The sequence below is a fragment of the Protopterus annectens genome, chromosome 4.part0 (assembly GCF_019279795.1).
Source record: "Protopterus annectens isolate FY-2018-M chromosome 4.part0, PAN1.0, whole genome shotgun sequence".
In the NCBI taxonomy this organism is placed as follows: domain Eukaryota; kingdom Metazoa; phylum Chordata; order Ceratodontiformes; family Protopteridae; genus Protopterus; species Protopterus annectens.
In genome coordinates this window covers 1,602,324,373-1,602,343,743 of record NC_056733.1, presented here as the reverse complement: position 1 = coordinate 1,602,343,743, position 19,371 = coordinate 1,602,324,373, and the positions used below count along the sequence as shown (strand labels likewise).

General features: G+C 37.3%; 1 protein-coding gene across 1 annotated transcript in view; it reads right to left on the bottom strand.

The window, feature by feature from the left end:
* The window catches only part of NDST1 (N-deacetylase and N-sulfotransferase 1), a 1,661,305-nt gene that overhangs the window by 417,371 nt on the left and 1,224,563 nt on the right, over positions 1 to 19,371 (bottom strand). The gene's annotated exons all lie outside the window — the stretch shown is intronic.

Sequence of the window (19,371 nt, the reverse complement as noted above, 5' to 3'; positions counted from 1 at the left end):
TCTCAGGTCTTCCCTGAAAAGTGGGACTAACTGGATAAGATAATGATAGATAAATAAATGCACATGTTATCAACATGTAAACGAACCAGCTAGGGTCAAAGGTGTAGCTAGAAATCAGATTTTTTGTTCTGATCTTCTTTCAGTAACATTATGTCTCAAAAAGCGCACACTATGAAGAAATACCCAAAGCCATACTGATAACACAGATCTGCACATCTGTCTGTAGTAGTATCTACTGCATACATCTGTACTAACTTGCTTGGAAATTGGACTAGTGTTGCCTTTCGTAAGACTGAAGGGACAACAGCTGAAAATAAAATGTACATTTCTGACGTCTTTAGGAACAACATATGGTGATATGTGTACACTTCATACAGACAAGATCATCAAATGATGCTGTTCCAAGTACTTGGCTTTAGTTACTCAGACCCATGCTAGCTTGAAGCAAGCAAAAAAACAAATGAGGGTGCAGCTGAAAAGAGGCCCAAGGTGCAGTTTATCTACATTAAATACATATAAAAAAGGTGCTCCTTTGGGTGCTCACCTGCTCGTATCACATGGATAATGTTTTGATATCACAGGAATAAAATAAAATAATAAAAATAATACAACTTACTAGTTTATCTACATAGCTGTCAAAATGTCACTGTGGTAGTGTACACTGACAGGTATCAAGTCAGTGTGTGAAGTCTGACCGTTGCCATGTAATTCACTTAAAATCCACAAGGGAGGAAAACTACTAAGACCTCTTAAGCACTTTTAAAAACAATTTAACATTAAGACAAGTTAACTGTAATGCACTGCATCAAGCAGTAATGTTAATTCTATTTGTAAGATTGGAAGTTGCCCCAACTTCATCTTTTAAAAGAAAATTTCTAGTTGCAGTGGGGTTACGCAAGGAGGCAGCCCCCCTTTACAAACAAAATTAACAAAGTCACGCATAACTGGTTCTGCGAGGGAAATCTGGTCTGTGAGGAGAGAAGGAATTGCTACAAAGGGAGGAACGGTTCTGAACTCTGTTTTGTACCCTCAGCTTAGTCCAATGCTCCACAGTTCGCTCCGACATCTGAGCAAGGAAACTCCATTTCATTGATGCTGGAGGGATAGGAATGAGGACCTGGTCATAAATGGAAGGCACCCTCAGTTGGCTAAGGACCTCAGTCCCTATCAAAATGCTTGCTTTAGCCTCTGCTGCCTCTTCAATGGTCCTTCCCCAATGCCTTGTCTGGTTTAAAATGTTTGGAGTTAGGCTGTCTGCATCAGAATGGCCACTGTGGGAAAATTCCTATTGCATTTGGGTGAAAGACAGTGAAAGAGAGCCATTTTACTATTTCATTTGTTTTACCTTTCTCTTCCAGTTTTTAGAGTATTTTCTTGTCACTGACGATAACCTTTGACCTTTATACCTATAGCATCATCAAAGAAAACCATCAAAAACTAGTAGCCCTCTACAGGCACAACTACTTTCTCAGCTTCACTGCTAAAAAGGCCCTTGCCTCATCATTCCTGCTTCCAACTCTATTATATGGCACACCCATCCTCACCAACATTCAGTCCTCTGAAAACGAAACTCGACTCATGCTACAACAAAGTTGCCAAATTTGCTTCAAATGCTAAATTCTCCACCCACCACTGCTCCGCGCTACATCAGGTAAATTGGCTTGAATTCTCCCATCACCTCACATATTTAACTAACTACTGCCCATAACCTTTCTTACTACCCAGCAGCCTGCCCATTCCTCTCCCACATACTATGTACCATCCTAATCGACACCTTAGATCAGAAGACAAAATGCCATTAAACATTGATAAACCTAAGCTCTCAGCCGGCCAAATACTGTATTCTTTTACTGTCTTCCAAGCTATGGAATAGACTTCCTCCTTCACTCAGGGCCATCCCTAATCCCATAGCATTTAAAAAATCCCTTAAACTTCATCTCTCTTCACATTGGATATGCACCTGCACCCCTACTGACAACCCCAAAACCTGACCCCATCACAATCCTATTCTTCCTTACTCCTCTTCACTCCATAACTAGTCTATCTTCCCAATTCACTTTGCTATTACTTTAGCCGGAGCTATCCCTATCCTAAGCCTTCTGTCACCTTGACCCTTAAACTAATCCTTTCTCACCGCTCGGATCTTACTTGTACATTTAAACCTTCTATAACCACTTTTCAAATCATGTTAGTAAACATTTCCTCACTGTTATCAAATTTACACAATATCATCAAAATTATTCAGTCTCTTCATTACATTATTTTCATGTGCCACTACTGTCTTATATACTGTGTATTGTTGTGTAAAAACTTCTCTGTATGTAATTAAATGTGGAGCTTTTCTCCCCAGGCCTCCACTGAAAATGGGCTCATTTTAGGCCCAGTGGACTTTCCCAGTAAACATGCAATAAATAAGCAAATGCAATAAATATCATTTGTTGACCAAGTTAGTCCCACTAGGCTAACATCCTCTTTTTAGGACAGACTCGAGGTGGCATTTATACTACTAGGGTAAATTTGACTAAGGCATAAGTGAACATCCCCTACTCATTACTGCAAGTGGGACCCATTTTGCATAAGCACTTCCTGTTTCCATTCCAGGCACATGGTAGGCCCAGAAAAAATAGGAATGCAGGTTGAGAGACAGAGAGAGAAGGAGATAATGGTGTGGTGACAGAAATGGAGGACAAAGCAAATATCGAGACTGGACAATGTGTGCAGGACTCTGAGGAGATGTTTCAAAGAAATATGTTTGATGGAGATGAGTCAGCAAGTGATGGATGTATAATTACAACCCTCCAGTCATGAGGGTTGTGGGATGTTTACTTAAAGAAACGGTGATGCAGTCTTTGCCAGAAAATGAAGGAGAAGTTTCCTGAGAGGACATTACAGAAAAAATACAAAAGGAGGATGCAGACTATCCAGATGAATAGTGGTAAGATGGAAACAAAAACATATGTAGAGAAAGTAAAAGAAAGCAAAGGGGAGTAGCAGGAAAAAATGGTAGTATATGGTAAGGATTCAAAGTAAAGAAGACAAATGACAGGTATGAAGTGTGGGACAATTTAATAGCTACTTTGGGTGTAAAAGCACACGTGGTAACAGCATTTATTCTTATTAACAGAGACATTTTGTGACATTAAATTTGAGACTTCTTTTTCAAAAGAAAAATTTTCTTTGAAAATATGAAAAAAAAGAAAGACTGTAACCCATGGAATCTTTATGTGATACAAGCATTTAACAGGGAAACAAAAAAGAAAATCCACATATAATTTCAAAAACAGGTGGTAAGAGGCACTTTGAAAGGACATTTGAAAACTTGCACTGTACAATGGAAGAGTGTCTGATAAAGGGGATTAATGGACTGGTGGACTGGATTGTAATATTGTGTTAAAATAGAAAGAGAAAAAGGTTATACCCATACCAAACATGATAAATGTGGGGGGAAATAAAGCTGTCGTAAAATACTGGGGACAACCCAAATCATGCTTTTTGTGGAAAAGATGGGGATTTGACAATCAAGTGTGACATAAGAGAATATTATTTTTTTGGGAAATGGGACATGATGCAAAAATGTGAACTGAATTGTGATAAATGCAACAAAACTGGACATTTATGGATTAATTGTAAAAAATGAAAATAAGAGTAAGGAAAAAAAGAGAATAAAATGAACAAACAGAAGCAATTTTAGTAGTAGAAATAGAAGAAAATATACATGGGGGAAAAAAAAACAAAGAGGACATAGAAGAAGGTTCCGAAAAATAAGTGATGAAGACAACTTGGGAGGTGGTAAAAAAATAAAAAAATAAAGAATTCCAATGGTAAAAGGGTAAAAGACAAAAATAAAAGTAAAAAAAATTAAGTACCAAAGAAAAAGAAAGAAAATGGATGAAAAAGAATACATACAGCTAATGACTGAAGGTTGGTTAAGGTGTGACTTTCATATACAAGGTACAGTTTTATTCTCACCTTTGGGAGAGATATTGACTAGGCTTACCATGGCCTATTAAGAAGGTCAGCATAGCAATTAGCGATGAACTTATGAAATCATGAATCTAAGGAAAACAGAAAATCAAAATTTTACAGTGCTTTCTGTAAACGTGAATAGTATTAAGACTACAGTAAGAAGAATATGTATTTTGGAGTGCTGTACTACATGTGATGTAGATGTAATGGGTCCAAACAGTTTTAACAAATGAAAAAAAGATTACAGAGAAACTATGGGAAGGAAAAAAAAATCACCTGTTATTTGGGAAATTAGAAATGTTCTGGAATAGCTGTATTCTGCAGAAATACAGTAAAACTATTAAATACAACTTTAGCAAAATGGGAAGACTAACCACTGTACACAAAATGGAAAAACAAGTACATAAAATTATAACATTGTATGCTGATACCAACTGCAAATAAAGGAAAGCTTATTTCATCAGATCTTAGACTATGCAGTGATAAATATGATTATTATAGTAACAAGAGACTTTAATTGTGATTTAAGAGGGAAGTGTAAAAAAGAAAGGAACTGATGTAAGAAAAAAATGTTAGAAGGTATTAAGATGTGCCAAGTTAAAACTTTGAGAAAAATTCAAGGACTTACAAAAGGAGTATGTACAGAACTGATACAGATTTTATAGTATCAGATGGTTTACCTATAGGAGAAGGGGAGGTAGTTGAAAAAGGGTTTTCTGATCATCTTGCAATATATCTAGAGAGAAAAGAAAAGGGGGAATACATAAAATGGGCTCATGGATAAAAAGGATAAATGAGAAAGCATGGAATGAATAAAAATGAGAAAGCATGGAACGGAGAAGGAAAAACAGCAATACAGTTATGGAACAATCATAATAATAACATTTTTGATATTTAAGGAAAAATATAAAAAATGTTTTTAGTGGCAATATGATGTCAGAAAAATAAAGAGAAAATATAAAAAACAAAGATGCATTGGAAGATTCAGAACATAATGATAGAAAGTACTCTGATAAAGAAATCAAGAAAAATACAAGACTCATGATATAAGCAAGGATATTTTTACAAGAATATAGAAAAGTATCAAGTTACTTAAGAAGATTAATAAAGGAAGGTGATAATGTGATGAGCAAAATAAAAAAAAAACGTAAAAGGAGAGAGAAAACTCAGAAAAAGATTACGAATAGCATAGTACAATATGGACAAGAAATGTTTATAGAAAAAAAGAATACAGTGAAAAAACCTGGAAAGTAAAGTTAACAGAAAAAGAGAGAGCAGGAAAAGGATTTTTATTTAAATGAGCTAGATATAAAGTAGCAAAAACAAAAAGCAGTATCAAAGGCAGTAAAGGTCCTGTATAAACAAAAACCTTTGTATAGAGTAAAAAATATATTTCCAGGACCAAACACGGGTATAAGATGAAACACATTTTAATAACAGGTAAGCGCTTTCATGCCTCATACACTAGGCACTTCTTCAGACAAACTACAAAACAACACATACATTACTTATACCATAATCAGTTTTCCAATTAATGAAACCATTTATATTCTTTCAGGAGGGGTTTTAAAGGGACATAGCCATTCAAGCCTGGGCTTTTATGTGCCTGCAGCAAAGTAATCCATTTTGTTTCAGCTTTTTCAATTGTGTTATTCAAATCACCTCCTCTCTTATTAACATTCACACATTGTAACACCAAAAAATTAAAAGAATGATCATTAAAAATATGAACATGTTTATACAAAGCACTAGTAATATTCCTAATGCCTAATGTAACCAACATGTTAAAAGTAAATGCTCTCTCAAGGTTCTACATGTTTTTCCCACAAAAACTACTGCATTTATTACAGGTAGCAAGATAAACTACATTCTTACTCGAGCAATCTTATGCAGATAATGGCACTAACAAAGCTCATAGCAGTGTCCTAATGAATATTCATCAAGACGACGGCAGACACGCCCTTTCAGTGCCTGAAGCCAGGCATGCCTCTCCTTTACCCGATGTTGTTGGAACGTTAACCTTGTCTGGTGTTAAGCGTGTTTCCTCTAATGATGAAGGAGAACATCTTGGAGCAAGATGAAAAACAGCAGTTACATCTTCAGCATCTGGTACTCCTTTTCCAGTTCTACCAGCTCCAATATAAGACATCAATGTTCAGAGCGACAAGAGAAAGAGGAAACTGTCAGACGAGACAGAAGTATTGAAGAAACCAACCTGGAAACAGTTGAAAATGCACTAGTTTTTAACTTGTCTTCTTGTCAGCTTACTGTTGAACAGGTTAGTGTTTTGTAAAATGGATCTGACTGAGACTATACTGCAGTTGAGACTGTTTGCACGAAATATGTTAAAGACGATTTTTCCATCTAATAATGGTTCTGCTTTTAAGTATAAGAAACCTAGTGTTTTTTGTCCGCATTTGGCTGCCTCTGTTGAACTGTTTTTGAACAAGGGTGAACAAGATTTATCTGAAATATGACTGAAACATAACATTTGCTCATTTGACTCACACTGAAGTTAATGCTTTGAATTCTTTAAAGAACAACATGGACATTCAAATTCGGCCTGCTGACCAGCGTGGGGGGATTGCTGTATTTGATAAAGTGATATATGATGTTAAAATGCTAGATATGCTTTTCTGATGATAATGTGTATATTAAGATACAGCCTAGTTCCATGCATAGGTTGATTCAGCATGTTCATGATGAGTTGTATGATCTGCTTATGAATAGATTAATAGATCTGGAGCTTTATGACTATTTTTCTGTTGAATTACCTCTTACACCCATGATCCACTGATTACCCAAGATCAATAAAAATGCTCTAGACCCCCCTTCGGCTGACTGTTTCTGGTAATGGCTGGTTAACTGAGCCTTTGTCCATTTTTTGTTGAACATAAACTTACGGCAATAGTTGGTGTGCTTACGGTTTTAACATTTCTTAGAAGATTTGTTTGAGTTTAATTCTGTCCATGACATATCTAATTATATACTAGTAACACTGGATGTGAACACGCTTTTTACAGTGATACCAAATTTGGAAGGGGTAGAAGCAGTTAGGTTTTTTTCTACATAGGCATAGTAATTACTCCACAATTATTTGATATTTTTGGTATGTGCGCTTCTAGATCTTATTCTTGAAAATAATGTTTTTATGTACAAGGACTGCATTTATTTACAGAAGGTTGGCATAGCTATGGGCACTTCCTGTGCTAATAGCTATGCCAACCTAGTTATGGCCAACTGGGAAGATGAGTATGTTTTAGGCCCACATACTTTTTCACAACACCTGAATTTTTTTTAGGAGATTTGTTGATGATATATTTTTTCTGTTGGATGGCACCATGTCTGAATTAGACTTGTTACCTACCTTGAGTACCTCAGATTCACTAAGAATGCACACATGGAATGTACTGATTTCCTGGATGTTCATCTCTATAAAGGAGATAGAGGAATGTTACAGACTTCTACCTATAGGAAGCCATGTAGAAGGAATACCCTGTTGCAGCGTACCAGTATGCATCCCGATATGTCTTTAAGAACACTGCTAAGAATCAAGCATTCAGGATATCAAGACTGCACACTAGTGAAGAAGGTTTTCATCAGGCGCTTGGTACATTGAAGCAAGAACTATTGACCCGTGGTTATTCTATGGCAAACAGGGCCATAAAAAAAGCCAGGCATAATTTAGCTAAACTTTATTATTCTAAAACTAATGGTTCTCCCACTAGGAGAATAAGTAGTTATGATAGATATGTTAGACTTATTATTATCTTCACCAGTGATGGAAGTAAGGTTTGTGATGTGGTACGGAGGAGTTGGTCAGTACTTATTTCAGATGATAAAATATCTGATATTGTTGGTGACTCACCACTTTCAGAGAGGAAAGGTACTTTGCATGCAGAAATTGCACAGCTTGTTCCTATATTTCAAATTCTAGTGGGTTTAGTCACCCAGTAGCTAGCTTTATATTTACTCCTAAATTTTATGCAGATTGCTCGAGTAAGAATATAGTTGATCTTGCTACCTGTAATAAATGCAGTAGTTTCTATGTAGGAAAAACATGTAGAACCTTGAGGGAGTGTTTACTTGGACATGTTGGTTACATTTGGCATAGGGATATTACTAGAGCATTGTATAGACATGTTCAGATTTTTAATGATCACTCTTTTAATTTTTTTGGTGTTACAATGTGTGAATGTTAATAAGAGGACGTGAATTGAATAACACAATTGAAAAAGCTGAAACAAAATGAATTACTTTGCTGCAGGCACATAAAAGCCCAGACATGAATGGCTATGTGCCTTTAAAACCCCCTCCTGAAAGAATGTAAACTGTTTCATTAATTGGAAAATTGATTACGGTATAAAAAATATACGTGTTACTTTGCAGTTTGTCTGAAGTGCCTCGTATGAGGCATGAAAGCACTTACCTTTTATTAACATTTGTTTTATCCTATAGCTGTGTTTGGTCCTGGAAATATATTTTACTCTACTAGATATAAAGTATTAGGAAAAGTAAATATTGATTTGGCTGCAGGACAAAATGGAATAGGGTATGAGATGTATAAAAATTTAAGGGACTGGCAAAAAAAAAAAAATAAAGATTTCGAATGGATGGTTAAATGGAGGTTTTATGTGTAAAGAATTATATTGTGGAATACTTAAATGGAAAAAGGAAAAAAGAAAACAATTAAAAATAACTGGAGACCGACAGTACTGACTAATAATGACTATAAGATCTTTATTAAAATAGAAGACATTTGAAACTAAAGGAAGTTACTATATACAGTATAAAGGGAAAGGGTTGTCAATAGTTATTAATTAATGATAGAGAAACTGTGGACAATATTATGAACAGAAAATAAGAAGCAAAGATCAAGGAGATCTTAAGGCATTTGATATAACTGGACATGGTAAATAATGAAAAAATATATATAAGTGAGAAAGTTAGGAAATTATATATGTCACTGTACAATAATTAAGTAAAATAAATGTAAATGGTTAGTTAAATCAAGTGGTATATATGAATAGCGGTGTAAGACAGGGATGTCTAATGGGCTGTATACTCTGAATTATAGGTTCATAGGTTCATACTAGGCTATCTGCCCAAGGGCATTTATAAGCCTAGCCCATAATTATGTGGCTTTCGCCACCCCTTTAGTTTGAATAAAAACTATGCCTATCATTTTTCTGTGCCTCTGTCAAGCAGTGACACTGAAGTAATCCCTGGGGTATAGTTATGAGAATGTGATAGTGTGTGAAACAAATTACAAAATTAAGGAGCGGGTATTTAACACCTGAAGAGTTAAGAATTCCAGTTCTATTAACATATGCAGATGAAATTATAATTGCAAAAAACAAAATCTGGACAGAAGTAATAATTTGCACATAGGATCATCTAAAGGTGATAGGGGTGGCTTTAAATAAAGAGAACAGTAAAAATATACGGGGGCATATATTTTACAATGAATGAGATCTCTGTGTTGGTATAAAATTTCAGAATAAAGGAGGAGAAGTCAGTGGAAAAATCAGAAGAAATAAAACAAACCCGTCTTTTCTGGGGAACACATTATTATTCAGAAAAAAAAAATTGACAAATTCAGTACTGATGGGAAAAACAACATACTTGGCAAGTCTGCTTAATGTTGTATAACAGTATGTGAAAATAAATTGTAGATATTTTTTTCATTTATATGGGGTGATAGATTACACCCAGTAAAAAGTGGGATTTTGTATATAAATAAAGAGGAATGAAGTTTAGGGTTAATTAAACCAGTGGTATGTGCTGCTTCATTAAATTTGTAAAACGTGTTAAAGTATATAAATGAAAAAGATTAGAGATTAGTAGTAAAACTGTATAAATGTTAAGTACGATAAAAATCTGGGTATGGTAAAAAAAATAAGAGAACAGGACTGTATAAATGAAGAAATAAAATTATACCAAGAAGAAATGCTTTTGCGGAAAACAAAATTAATGACAGAAAAAGATACAAAAGTATGGTATAAGAATAATGATAAAACATTACTGCGTAAAACCATGAGAAAAATCTAACAGATAAAAAAAATTAAAACTATAAAGAAAAAGCAAATGGTGTAATCAGAAAACAGAATGTCGAGATTTTTTTGTGGAGACTGGTAATTGATTAATTGCTAGTAAAAGGAAATACACCGTATAAAAAGGAAAGTGGTAGAATATGTTTACAGCGTCAAGAAGAATAAAGTATACAACGTGTTTTTGAAATGTAAAACAGTATCTTATAAAGACAAGCTAAAAGCCCTGTCCCTCAACTCAGTCTCGTAGAGACTGTTCAGAGGTGACCTGTGTCTGGCATACAAGGCCATCTCAGACTCAGCATTAGGTTCATAGGTGTTAACTAGGCTAATGACCACAAGGGCCTTTTTAAACCTAGCCATGCATCCCAAATCTCTGACAAGTTCTGATACCCTTGATAAGTGTACACATGGGCCTGGGAGTTGAACCATTTGCAGGTTATCTGTATCCATTAGAGAGATAAATGCCAAACCAGGGATGAATTTTCGGTCTCCCATCCAAATGTCCAAATTGCACTTGAATTGGGTTAGGCAGGAACTCTGCTTCACATGGATGGGGAGCTTGTTCCATAGACGGAGTAGTCTCTGGGATACACACCTATCTCTCCAGCAGATCCTATTTATATCACAGGCAATGTTATCAGGTAATTCTGGTGCTGTTTGTGTTGTGGATATGCACAAGGTCCATCAGAGTGGGGTCTGACAATGCCCTGCATGCCAGGCATAGATCTCCCCTCAAAACCCTGTAGGCGACAGACTACAGGGATAGGCCTTGAGGCGGTCTACATTGGACATATTACTTATGCCCTGTATTCTTTTGGTGAGGAACCTCTGTGGACATTCCAGTTGTTAGATATGCCTGGTTAGGTATATCCCCTTGATGGAGTTGCTGCACATCTGTAAGAAACTTCACTCATGCAAGCCGCAAGCAAGGACTCAACATGGTCTGTGACATTAACAGAACTTGATGATGGGATACATTTGTGTCCCAAAGACCCCCCCCCCCCAATCTGTGGATTAGACTCCCTTCTCCATGTCAAGCAGAGTACCTCAGTAGCCCTCTTTAAGAGGAACCTGGATGACTGGGTGGGAAACAGAAAATTCACTCCTAGGATCTCACCTGTGTCCCTGCTGGACAGGAGAAACAGGTGCGGACTTCATGGGAACATGGGTAAAATTCTTGGCTAGGTTTATAAGGGCTTCTGGTCCAATAGCCTACTATTAACCTATGAACCTACGGGGGAAAAACTATGTAAAGAAAAATTTTTTTGAAGATATAACAGAAGTGCATAAAATAAACATGGATATAATTAAATATAGATATTATAAGAACAGAAGTAAAGAATACATTAAAAAAATAGATGTTATTTTATGCCATATGGTTTATATGGAATGAAAGAATAAATTATGTTTAATCGTATATAGATTTTAGCAACATTACTAAGTAAAATCAGATGGTGGTTAAGGAAAAAGGAGTGGGGGTCTAATACGGATGAAAATTAAGTATAAAGGTAAAGGAAAGTATAAGTATGTCTAAATAGATTTGTATATCTATATATTTGTACATTTGTAAATAGCTGTAAATACGTAAATATGTTGTAAATAAGAGTACTTTTTATAAAGGACACCTACTCTTTTTCATAGATCTGTGGGACCTTTTACATCCAACTTGAGCTACCACCACCTCCAAGTAGATGGGGTCTTGGGTTAACGTCTGATCCGAAGGATATACATAGGAGTGCAGCCCCCCCCCCCCATGCTGCAATGCAGTGTCAGCACTCTATCTATCTTATGTGGGAACAGAAACCACAACTTTCTACCCCAAAGGTGTGTGTGCTACTTGTTACGCCTTCTTCTGCTCATGCAAGCAAGCCCAAAAAGTAAATCCTAGTTCTGGGGGCATGTTCAGCAACTGCCCTTCAATGTTCATATATACTTAGCTATATGAACAGCTGCTTTAAAGCACATATCAACGGTATGTCAGCCATATTAACTGTGGGTTTACTGACTCTGAAAGCTGCCTATAAGAGTTTAGAAAGCTATTTAAATGCCTGCATCTGAAACAGCCTCATAAATATCATCCACTTGTTTAACGTGTCTCCTCAATACTGAAAGCATGTATATTTCTCAGCTAATGCTCTTGATGCCAAAGTTTGCAAATGTATAGACTTTCTGGGAGAGTCTGTCCAGGAAAGCATCTTTGTTATCAAGTTAAGTTTTGGCAGGTACCAGCATTGATCCTCTAGCCACACCTAAAGAAATGACAGCAGGACCTACCACTGTGTTTTGCACAAATCTGTAAATTTCCTTTTCTCCAATAAAAAGGTCATGCTGCATGGGCAGTTGTAACTGCAAGCCACTATTTAGAAAGGCTCTCTTCAAAGCATCCTCAAACACCTATATCACTATAGGAAAACCTGTTGGTTTAAATTTTTCTTTTCTTAATTAATCAAGGTAATGTTTATGAGAAATGGCAAAAGATCGGTCTCCTGAACTGAACTGTTCCCTAATTAGGTTTAGTAAGGTGTCCTTGAAGACCTGAGACACATCCCTTTCTGCCTTCTCCTTTTGAGCTTTTCCTTCTCAGGGAGATGACAGAGGCCAAGAAAGAACTTTGGGATGCTGATCCAAGTACTATTGTAAGGAATACTATCTACTTTTCAAAAAGAACCCAGGGATAAAAACTTGATATCAGTATCAAAAGTAATAAACTGATCTTGGTACAGTAAGCGCTACAGCTTTGTCACTGTCTGGAGTACTCAAAGGATGGCTTTCCTCCTTTTTGATGGAGGGGTTACCCTAGGTAGAGGGTTTTTGAGGAAACAGTGGGGGAAGTTGGATTCTGTGCCATTTTGTAATCAAAAGCTGAAAGTGTCAAAGAAAGCACTGACAAAATTGACAAAGCAGCTGTTAAACTTACCAGATACACATTAGCATGGTCAAAATGCTTAGAATTTCTCTGCAGAATGAGAAAGTCGTTTTTTCCCCCACACAGCCTGTAGGTTCCTGAGCAAAAACAGATGCCATATTACTACTACTACAAGAGTAACTTTCACTTCTGTGGATGATCAGTGACATAGCACTAAATTCCTGACAGGCCTGCAGATACTGGAATGCCAGCATCATACCATTAACCTATGAAAGTGCATCGGCAGACTAGGCTATATCAGAAGATGATACTGGAGAAGGGAGCTGACAAAGCTGTGCCTCTGCAGAACCAGTGTTGCTCTCAGGCCTGTGCGAGGTTAATGGGGTCCCAAAGGTCTCACACTGTCTGTGAATGCTTACACTGCTAATTATTTATCCACTTTTGTAGGATGTTTAGAATTAATTATACTTGCATGGATGATAACTCTCTTGTTAGTTTCAGGAATAGCTACCTATTGTTCTAATACAAGAAGCTTTTTATACCTTTCACACTTCTACGTGATGACCCAAAGCAAACAAACAAAAAAAAAACAGTAAAGGGAAAAGTTATTCAGGGAAATCTGCGAGCAACAGCTACATGCTTGTGAGTTTTCCCAAGATCAGCATCAGATTCAAAAACATGCCCGATACAGAAATCAAATCATCAGTCAGAATAAAAATGTAATTAATCCACAAAGCTAGTAGGAAAAAATCCCCATACAGGTACTTAACATATCTCTGGATGCTGTCTTGGATGGTACAGATGAAAAGAAAGTACAGTTGTGTAAGTAAACTTAACGGAACAGTAGATGTTTGAGTGATCACTGCTGTGGTAGCCTTGGGTATATGGGCCGTTAAATCCCCGACAGGATACAATCCGGACATCTTCCAAAGCCTCCAGGATACCTTTCATGCAACAAAACTGTCAGGCAGCTCAAGCTGAGCTGACTAAAAGGCAAGTCTGAGCACCAAGCCCTTCAGAGCTTTTCTACCAACAGAAAAAGGGAAGGTGGGCTCTGAAAGGAATGTGCTATGAACAACAAAAATTAAATGCCCAAACCCTGGCATAAAAATACACCAAAATACACGGAGGGAGTGGCTACTGCACCAGTGATCATTCAAACATCAACTGTTTTGGTAAGCTTACTTATACAACTGTACTACATTCATCACACTGATCACTGCTGCAGTAGCCTTAGCTATATCAGTAGATTACTCTAGCTTTTTATGTTTGGGAAGTGGAAAGAGATGAGTCCAGGAGTCTATGGAGAAAGGTCCTAGCAAAGCCTGACCTGGACCTAGAGAAGGAATCAAGCTTATTGTGCTTTGTAAAAGTATGTACAGAGGACTAAGTAGCAGCTTCTAGAATAGTTTTAGAGTATAACCCTTTCCAAAAAGCCATAGATGAGGCCAAGGTCCTGGCAGAGTGGGCTTTGACCCTGCCTGGAATAGTTTTGTTATAGTGAGTATAACAAAAAGTAATAGCCTTAGACAACCAAAGTCTGTTTATACACAAGTTGTCCATTCTTACCTTCACAACAAATAAAAAACTGACCTGAAGATCTGAAAGAATTAATTCTGTCAAGATAGTTCCAGAGTTCTCTGCAGACATCTAAAGTATGGAGTAGCCTTTCTCCATCAATTTTAGGTTCAGGAATGAAACCAGGGAGATGGACAGCTTGGCTTAAAGTAAACTCGGATACAACTTTAGGCATAAAAGAAGGATTAGTTCTCAAATAAAACCTGTCCTTGTAGAAAATGAAATAGGGTTGACTCACCATAAAAGCTTGCAACTTGGATACACTTCATGCAGAGGGTCAGAACTATCAGTAAAATGGTTTTCCATGTTAACAGCCTCAACTCAATCATGTTAGCTGGTTCAAATGGAGTATGTGCTAGCCCCTCTAATACAAAATTAAGATCCCAACGAAAGGCCACCAATTTACTTGGGAGGCCTCTGCTGTGAAACTGCTTTCGTAAACATCTGACATAAGACTGCAAAGACGAGGATCCATGAGCAGACAACACTGAAATGGCTGACAAATGAACCTTGATATAGGAAAAAGAAAGGCCATAGGATTGTAACTCACACAAATATTGTAAAAACAGAGAACAACTAACCCTGAATGGGTGATGGTTATATTGCCTCCAACCAGAAAATCTTTTCCGATTACTACTATATGATTTTCTCGTAGCAGGCTTTCTTGCCTCCATTAGTTCCTACTGCATGATCTCAGTAAACAGGTGTCTAGAAGGAACTAAGACCCTTTTATCCAGGCAGTTAAGTTGAAGCTGATTGATGCCGGGGTATAACAAACACTTCTATTCTTGTGTGAGTAGATTAAGTCTGCAAGGAATCTTGTAGCAATTGTCCCTGGACATTTCCAAAAGAATGGGGAACCACAGCTGCATGGGTCAGAAGGGAGTCATACAATAATCTTAGAGGATTCCTTCTGAATCTTCAGAAGTACCCTGGGTGTTATTGAAAAGGGTGGGAAAGCACACAGGAACATTCCTGTCCAAGGAAAAGAAAAATTATGTTTTCCAGGTCTTTGTGCATGGAGCCCTGTATCAGAATCTTGCCAGTTGATAGTTCAGAGAGCAGGCAAAAAGGTCTACTTGAGGAACTCCCTACAGGTGGATCAAATTTTGGAATAACCCCTGATTTAGTTTCCATTTGTGAGAGTCCGCTCTGGTTCTGCTCAGCTTGTCTGCCACACAAGTATGCTTTGATGGAATATAGGATGCTTGTTGGGTGACAATGTGCTCTGAAGCTATATCCCAAACTAACACAGCTAATCTGTAAAGGGTGTATGACCTGATAACCTTGTTTGCTGATGACCACATGACTGTGGTATTGTCTGTAACAACCTGAAGTAGTCACGGGGACAAAAGATGATTCAGAGATTCAAGTGCCTTGATCAGGGCAAGCATCTCTTTGATATTTATGTACCTGCATCTGTCCTTGGTGTCCCACAGACCATGCACTTTTATTCCTCCTGAAACTGCTCCGCAAGCCAAATTCTGAGGCATGTGTAGTGACCTGACTGACTGTTTTGGAACAGTGAGGGAAAAGGAGAGACCTGGATTTAAGGATATCTGTTGCCTCAAATGATTTCACTCCTGACAAACTTCAGCATTGGGATTTGAAAAGTCAAAGGTAGTTGGTGCTGGGACCAAACAGACTTCAGATACCACTGTATCTTTCTCATACGAAGTCTGGACAGAGGTATCATGAAAATCGCAGCAACTATGAGAACCAAAGTCCTGAGGTATTCCCTCACAGTGACTGAAGTTTGAGTGGGAAACCTTAGAAATAGATCCAAATACAGATTTATTTTTTCAGTGGAAGACGAGCTCTTTGAACTGAAGTGTCTATTTGATATCCCAAAACCATAATCCTGCACGAAGGAGTCAAGAAAGACTTCTGAATGTTCTGTTGGAGTCCCAGCTTGTGGAAGAGATCTCTCACAAGACAGACAGATTCTTAACATTCTGCAAAGATAAGTAGGCCATCCAAACATGGAAAAAAATGTGGATACCCTGCAGCCTGCAATGTGCTACAACTGGAGCTAGACACTGTGAACACTCTTATAAAATCCAAGAGGTAAGACACACAATGGAAAATAAGTAAACCAAACCGAAATCCACCTCGAAACAGCAACTTTAATGGAGAAAACAGGTGCAATTCAATGAAGTAAATACGACACAGACTTAGCGCTTTCACCCAATGTAGGGCATCATCATTGAATTGCACCTGTTTTCTCCATTAAAGTTGCTGTTTCGAGGTGGATTTCGGCTTGGTTTACTTATTTTCCACTGTGAACACTTTTGTTGCAGTGGATAGTCCAAACGGCAATGCAAAGAACTGATAATTTGATCCAGACACACAACAACCTTCAGAAACATCTGAAGTCTGCATAAATAGGGATGTGACAAACATCTTTTAAGTCTAGTGTTACCAGGGAACTTGAATGAGAAGGAACAGGTAACAGGATGTAAAGTGACATTTTGAATTTGGGCAATTTTACAAACAGGTTTAGGAAAGAAAGATCCAGAACTCATCTCCAAGCATTTTGTTTCTTTGACACCAAACAAATCCTTGAATTAAAAACTTTTCCCACCTAGGAAGAAGGAATTGGTTCTATCACTCCTTGGGAAAGCATGTGATGAAACAAAAGGGACTGATGTGGAAGATGAGGTATGACCCCTGGAAAGCAGGACTTTTCTTCTACTGCCATGTTTAACCCTGATGAATGATTTTCAGAATCCATCTGCCTGAAACTATCTGTTGCTAAACAGTAAAATGGAAATTCAGACTTTCTGGAAAAAAAAGGGGCCATGGTCGGAGGTAGTTACAAGGTCTCGAATAGTCATTCAGACTTGTTGGGCTGATCTTGGTTTTGGGAGATTTGAGGCTTCTTTTTGGAAAATACAGTTGTGTAAAATCTTACTAACAGTAGATGTCCTCTTCACTGTTGCAGTATTCTTTACAATAGGGATCCCCTGCCAAGGGCAGCCTGATGTCCAGTCAGTATACCAAAGCTTTTTGGTTGTAAAGAGTACCCCATACATCACATGCATGATCCCTACGAATGGCATAGGGCATAAAGGTGAAGTCCGGATGTACCATCTAAAGAACTGAAAAAGCCCCAGTAGGAACGACAGTTCAGGGATAAAAGCAGATAACAAGCACATCCAGAAGAAAAAAGGACCAGGGGAGGAGGGAGGGAATACTGCAAGTGAAGAGAAGACTGCAAGTGAAGAGAAGGACATTTACTGTTATGGTAAGATTTTACACAACTCTACTATGTTCTTCCATATCGCTGTTGCAGTATTCTTTACAATAGGGAGAATGCAAAAGATCAGGAAGATTGGGAGGAGTAAGGGACAGTAGCGCCCTCTAGAAAGCCATGGAAAATCCTGGTTATCTTTTTGAGAGAGAAATTGAAAACCAGGCTGAGCCGGATAAATTCTGATTGCTTTCAGGCAGGGGTTGTGTTGCAGTTGATTGCTGCTGCTTGTCTGATGCCCAAGAACTTCTTAGTTAGGCTTTCAACTTATGTGTGGGTCAGTCTCAAGCTATCCAACAAAAAGCTAAGTGGCTGAAACCACCCTCCTACCGTGTTCCTCACTGTGTTCTTATTCCCAATGTTTTTTTTCCTTGTCTCCTCATGTTAATTTGGCATTAAAACGCTCACCCTCTCATCCTATATCAGTTGTCATTAAATACAAAAGTAGCATTTTGCAATGACATTTCCTTTTAGCTTTGTAAATACTTTTTCTCTCCGTTGCTTTCCATAGATCCTAAATACAGGGTGCCGACCAAACCAACCAGTGTTGCTCTTGCTTACAACAAATTGTCTTGGGAAGTTCCTCCCAGTTTCATCTCATCTGCTCACACTAGTGAGAACTAGAAGATCAAACAGTAAGTTCCTTTTCTTTAGACCACAAGTTTGAGTTTCCCTTTCCTTCATAACTTCCTAACTAATAAACTGCACAGTTCAGTACCAGGATGGAAGGTCTGCTTGCCTGCTTTTCTTCTGTTGCCAGCCAAGCACTTGGAATTCTTAAACAGTGTAGTAACTGCCTTAGGTTAATAGAAAATGCACTCTTACTAAATACAAAGAGTTCTGCTTATGAAAGATGCAAATACCTTTTCATCCTTCTGATGAGAAGTTAAACCAAGGTCGCATCTGCTTGAGTTGATGGTAGCTCAGGTGGATGCAAAAAATCTCATGGCAGCCACCGAAAACAGTAGGGGCCCCTTTACTTAACACAACATAAAAAACATTACATACTTGTGTATTTACAAAATGTACACATTCACAAGCACATACATATTTCTATTTTTTTTTTTTTTTTACTATTTTTCTTATAACATTTATGGTCTTCCATAACTGCCCCCCTACTCACAACCATAATCTAATTTTTCGCAATATATCTGCGAAAATCCATTTTCCATTAAACCAAATTTCAATCTTTCATTCCAAATAACCCACATAAGTTATCTATCCTTGTCACATATTTATTCTTGCTCATATCTATTCATAACCATATTCATATCTATATTGTTTACATTAATATTCTCAAAAAAATTTTCTTCACACAACTTTTCGCAGAGTCTCACCACTCTTACATTTAAAAAAAATCAAAAAACATGTTCACTTGTCTCTTTCTCGCCACAAAATAAACTCACTCTTTCATTCAACTTTCTTTTTATATAGCATATTCCCCTTTACAGGTAACTTATTTATTACCAGTCTCCATAGGAAATCCTGATATGCTACTATCTTGGTACCCCACTTTTTCCTTACTTTCTTGGCTTTAATCACTCCTGGTTATTTTTCCCATGGATTTACAAAACAATTTGTTTTATCACCTTATTATACCACATCCTTCTGTCTTTCTCTGTATCAATTTTTATTTTATGCTAGTACTTTTTCTT